The sequence below is a fragment of the Primulina eburnea genome, chromosome 10 (genome assembly GCF_022965805.1).
Source record: "Primulina eburnea isolate SZY01 chromosome 10, ASM2296580v1, whole genome shotgun sequence".
NCBI classification, from domain to species: Eukaryota; Viridiplantae; Streptophyta; class Magnoliopsida; order Lamiales; family Gesneriaceae; genus Primulina; species Primulina eburnea.
The window spans coordinates 7,951,403-7,957,440 of NC_133110.1; positions in this window are offsets into that span (position 1 = coordinate 7,951,403).

A 6,038-nucleotide genomic window follows, 5' to 3' on the forward strand; every position below is an offset into this window, starting at 1 on the left:
AATTATCACCTACGTGACATTATCTTTTGCTTCTCAAATTGTTTTACATCAATAGTTTTTCTCAAACTTAGCATTGCAATTTAATTTCAATATTACTTGTCTCAAATTACCTTACAATCTCTCACTAATTTCTATAAATTATTATTAAACTAATCATATATACAGTAAAGAATTCGTCACATATGCTATTATATATAAAGAATTTGTCATGTAGATGACATCATTCTTTTGTTTCCAAAATTATCTTTATACCAACATTTTTGTCTCAAAATCGGCAATTGCAACTTATTTTCGATATTACTTATCTCAAATCACACTATGACCCCTCACTAATTTATATCGATTATTATTAAATTAAACATAAAATTAAGAATTTAAAAAAATCATAATCATAATTTTACACAGACGTGCATCGGTGCGTGCATAATTTATTAGTTTTTCAATTAAAATGGAGAGTTAATAAGTTATAATTTTGCATTGCATGTAAAAAATAAATATCATAATTTATACAAATGAGGTGATAATATAATATTTCTTATTTTATTAAAAACTTACTTTTATGTATTTTTATCTAATTATTAATTCACGTGCAAAATATGATTAAAATTTCGTAATAATAATAATGTAATAATAACTTATAAATTTGAGAAAGATGTTAAAAAAAATAGATACGAATGTTAGATAAAAATAGGATAATTTAGTCATTTGATATATAACTTAAAAGAAAAAGTGAATTAATTTTTTTTATTAAATGAAAAGTGATTTGACCCAACAAAACGTTTATTATGAGATGTTCAATTATCATATGATAATAACAATACATATGTTTCATTCCACATTGGATCAAGAAATATATATATCAATGACGTCATACGTTATTTTTAATTATTTATTTTATTCTGAACACATTTGCGAATGAGCCAGGCGGCGGAATTCTAATAAACAGCAAGAATAACGTGGTAAGGGTTAAATATTTCCTTCAAAAAAAAAAATCGATTAAATATTATATGAACGTACAATCTTTTGAAACCGTGACAAATTATTAATGAGAAAAAAATAAATAAATATACAAAAATGTTGAATCTATAATATGTAGGCGATTGAATTTTCCAGTAAATTGAAGAGTAGGTATTTTGTGATACGGTCTCACGAATCTTTATATGTGAGACGGATCAACTGTACCGATATTCACAATAAAAAGTAATACTCTTAGCATAAAAAGTAATATTTTTTCAGGGATGACCTGAATAAGATATCGTCTTACAAAATACGACCCGTGAAGCCGTCTCAAACAAGTTTTTGCCTAAATTTGAATGAGTAAAGAAAAATCCATTATGTTGGTAGGATCTCAATTATTTTTTAGGTTTTTTCCAGTAAATTTGATATTTATTATTTTGTTACACGCACGAATTACACGTCATCGTAGAGTAAATTGCATACGACTCTCTTGTGAAATATCAAAATATCTAATAATCACATGTGAAAAATAAATCAGTTTTTAACTTCCCATGTTTCTTTAAAAAATGCTGACGGACTTTTTATAAAAATATTAACATGGTTCTAACCTCTTATGCCCTATTGTTGATGTGCAATAATTGTTCTTGTTGGATACAACGATCGAATCATAGCGCTAGGTCTGCTATGCAGTTTAAAAGATTTGAGTTGCACCATTACCACCAACTACCAGTTTAATTGTCCTCTTATACCTTGATTTTGACATTATTTTCTTCTATTGCAAATATGAAAATTATTTCTTTGTAAATGTGTATTACTTTACTATTAGTTAGATCACAACAGTGCAAGAAATTAAATATTTCCCCTCTGTTAATTTTTTTTAAAAAAAACATATTCTTAGGAGAATTGAAGAAGTCATCTAATTTGAAAAATTCATTTTGGATTTGTTCTTCTTCGGTGTACATTACAATGAGAAAGGCCTGCGTCGCACAAGGTAAAAAGGTTTTCTAGATTATATTTTAGTTGACTGGGAATTTTCTATTCGAACTCTTATTTTAAATTATAATAAAATATAAAATTATTAAACGCGTCTACTTTCTATTATTTTTTCCAATTTATATATAATTACTTACTTTAAAAGTAAATAGAATAGTTATGTAATTAAAATTCTTTATTTTATTTTATATTAAATTAGAGGCAAATTTCTCTTAAAAAGGAAGCATATATTAGAATCTAAATTGCATGCGTGCTATCAGCTTCGACTTAAAAGAAAAAACATTCATAAAACTAGTGTACCGACGCACACATTGTGTGCTTGTACGATTTTTTTATAATTCATTTGGTTTATATTTAAATGATTATAGAAAATGGTGAAAGACTACATTGTAATTTTGATATGAATAAAAAATAAATAAAAAAGAAAGAGAAAAAAAGAATTGAACCTACAACTTTAAGTTTAGGAAACAAATATTTTATTCGCTGAACTATATGTGACTTGCATTAAAGTTTTAACACTTTATTAATTTATAAAATTATTAAAATAGATTATGACACAAAAAATTAGTTACTCTAAGAGTCTCACACTTAATAATATAGTATAGATTATAAGACTCGATAAAAAAAAAAGAGAGAAATGAGTGACGATATTTTCATCTCAACATCTACGGCAATTAATCATACAATGTGTAGAAGAAAAAAATAAAGAAAATTGCAGAACTACACCTGTGATATCTCATATTTGCTCAAATCACCATATGAAAAAGTATTAGCTAGAAACTCCTCGTGTTTTTAAATTTCAAGCTCACACAGCATTATGTTTTGTACATCACGCGTTGAGTGAATTGTCGTGGTTTTTTATGAGTGTGGTGTCTAAAATGGTATCAAATTCAGGATACAAATGTAGAAGACCTCCTCTTCCTCAATTGGCTGCTTTCGCATTCTTAGTTTGTAGAAACCCTAATCCAAAAATTATGAATCCAAATAGATTTTGGGAAATTGAAAAAAAAAATTCAAATTCATTTGTTGTACTCTAGAAGCTTTGAACATATCAAACAAGTGATTGAGGAAAATATCTCTGTAATGTAAATGAAAATATTTACTTACAAAGGAAATTTTCCATTCTGAATTAAATTACGAAACACGAATTTTAAATGAAAAAAATAACTTGCTGAGACATATCGAACGCAGATCGTAAAGAACATTCACCAGCTCCCGATGCTACGAAAAATATCAAATGTGAAGTTAATAAGTTAATGGCAAAAAGTTACTTGGATTCTAAGATATGAGAAATGAAGAAAAAGATTGAAGTGTTTGATTTAGGGGATGGCGTTTTTGGGGAAAAATTTTTGATAAAAGAAGGGATTGGGTGTGTGAGACCGAAATTTTAAAAAAAAAACATGAAGTTTCTAGCTAATATTTTTTTCATAAAGAGACTTGATCAAATTGGGATATCACGGGGGTAGTGTGTGCAATTTACTCGAAAAAATATTTATATTCGTTCTTATAAATCAATATTGTAAAAATATAGAATAGTATAAAGTCGAAAAAGATTGGTATGTGGAAAAAAATATTAAAGAAAACAGTAAATGTTAAGACAGTAAAAATCATAAAGAACCTTACTCGACTATATCTATTGAGGATCGAAGTTGAGTTTAGAGGGGGGGGTGAATAAACTCTACTCGTTTTTCTTTGTTTTCTGATGAGGTACTAAAATCCTGTTAGGGATAGTAGTTTATCTTGTGCGTATACTTTCACCTGATTACAATAAAACGTGCGGAAACAATCTGATGAAGTAGTTGAAAGACAATAAAACAGTAGGCAGCAGTTGTTTATAGAAGTTCGAAGATAAACTCTTCTACGTCTCCCCTTCTCCTGTTTCCAGAAGGTATAACTAAAAAACTTTGGATATTACAGTACAACTCTTGTACACACCCACTTCAGAAGGACTTATACCTCGGCCTACTGAAACTCTTAGTTTCTCAACTCACAAAAATGCGAAATACAAAGTTCTGAAAAGACTCTTTTCAGATTACAAACTCTTCCTGATAAAGTATAAGTGATGTAAAGATTGTGAATAGTGTAAGAATCAGTAGCACAAGATGATCTTCGAAAGATCAGATATTAGCTATGAAGCGTGTGCTACTTTTCTTTGTGTTGAACTTTAAGTACTCAAGGAATTTCGAGATTTGTCTGATAAGAGAAAATAGCTTTGTTCCTTGAAAGATGATATTATATGAAGTGAAGTGTCGTATAAGGATTTGATCCAAGTATATATAATCGACTGAGTTCAACGTTCACAATCAGAGGATGTCTCCAGATAACTGATACAATCAGCTTTATTACCAAAAGAAGTTCCTGCAAAAAAGCTATAAAACAATCAGTCTTGTTTTATACTTAATTGGGTAAAATGCATTAAATGACTCCGTATAGTATTTAATGCTGCAATTAATACTAGTACTAGGAACTCTTTAACGATAACAATAAAGGTAGCAACGTTAGGAAACGTCCTCTACTTGTTTTGTATTACTATCCTTTCTACTAATTTAGTTTTATTAGACCAGTAGCTTCTGATAAGTTAGTCTACTGTTCTGGTCTGCTGGTTTTAGTTAATCATCGCCACAATAAAATTCATGTCTAACAATTTCCCCCTTTGTGGTGATGCCAAAACCTAAACAGTAGAAAGTCGTTAAATAAAAAACAGATAATCATTTAAACAAAAGGATAATGTCAATAAAGTATCAAAGAAAATGATCAATCAGTTTCAATATCCCTGTAGATGACTTCTTCATTCTGAGGTTCTTGAAGTCTTCTGTTTGAAGGTTCAGCTTCATCTTCTGATTGTCTAGCTCCTGCTGGATCTCCTCTATCTTCCCCCTTTTTGGCATCAGCCGCAACTACATGGGCGAAGAGGTCATTCAGTCTTCCGGATATGTTTTGAATGTCATCAGGTTAGCATATCCAGATACGGAGTTTGAGCAGAGATGCGATTATCCAGTGTAGTGATAGATTGATTTTGAGAGTCAATCTTGGCATCTATAAGTTCCACGGAAGTAGAAAGTGATCGAAAGAGATCATCATGCTCAGTGATTCGGTTGAGAATATTAGTTTGAGCAAGAATGATATTGCTGTGATTTCTCGCTATAGCCTGTCTGAAAACGATGGCTTCAGCATGCATTCTCTCCATGTTTTCCGCCATGTTAAAAATATGTTTCCCCATGCGTTCTCTGAAAGATTGAGCGCCAGTGAATTCTGAAATGTTTTCACAGGACATTCGTTTCACTAAGTCAGACACGTTGTTGAGTTCCCGTTGCAGATGACTCAATCTGAAATTCCAAGTTGAATGTATCTGATTCTGGGGATGGAGTTCGCTCAAGCATGCGTTGCTGAAACTCAATAAGACGAGAGTTCATCTGAGTTGAAACAGCATGAGAGGTAGTCAATGCAGTAGAGACAAGATTAGTATCCACCAAAGTAGTAGAAGGACCAAGGTCTGCTGTGCTTTCTTCTGGAAGTGTAGAGACAGTAGGTTCAGCAGCAACTAGTGGAAGAACAATTTCTTCAGCGGGAACGGCCAAGTCAGAGGCCAAAATTTCTTCCGTTGGTGCAATAACAGCATGTGAGTCTGATGGTTCTTTAGTAGAAGGTGCAGAAGGCTGATCCAGAAGAATGTGCATTTCTGCTTGATGAACAGCAGAAAATATCTCTAAATTTGGCAATAAAGAAGAATCATCTGGTTTGCTATATGTTGCACTGGGGTCGGAGAAACAGAAGGTGGTAATGAAGTAGCCGGTGCTACTTCCAGAGTAGTAGAGACTGTTGGAACAATCGACTCAATGACTTCTTCAACCGAAGCCAGTTCATGTACAGATAATAGCGACGAGGACGGAATGGGCCTTGTTGGAGAAGCAGGAGTACTGAGAGCAGAAGCCTTTGGTGAGGCTGTAGTTCTTTCCTCAACTGTCTGAACCTGTTGGAAGTCTGGAACAAGGCCAATGTGATAAACAATAGGCTCGCCAAAGCCTTGTTCTTGAGCAAGAAGTTGCTCACGCAATCTGTTTTAAGCTTGTCAGATAGAATCACAATAA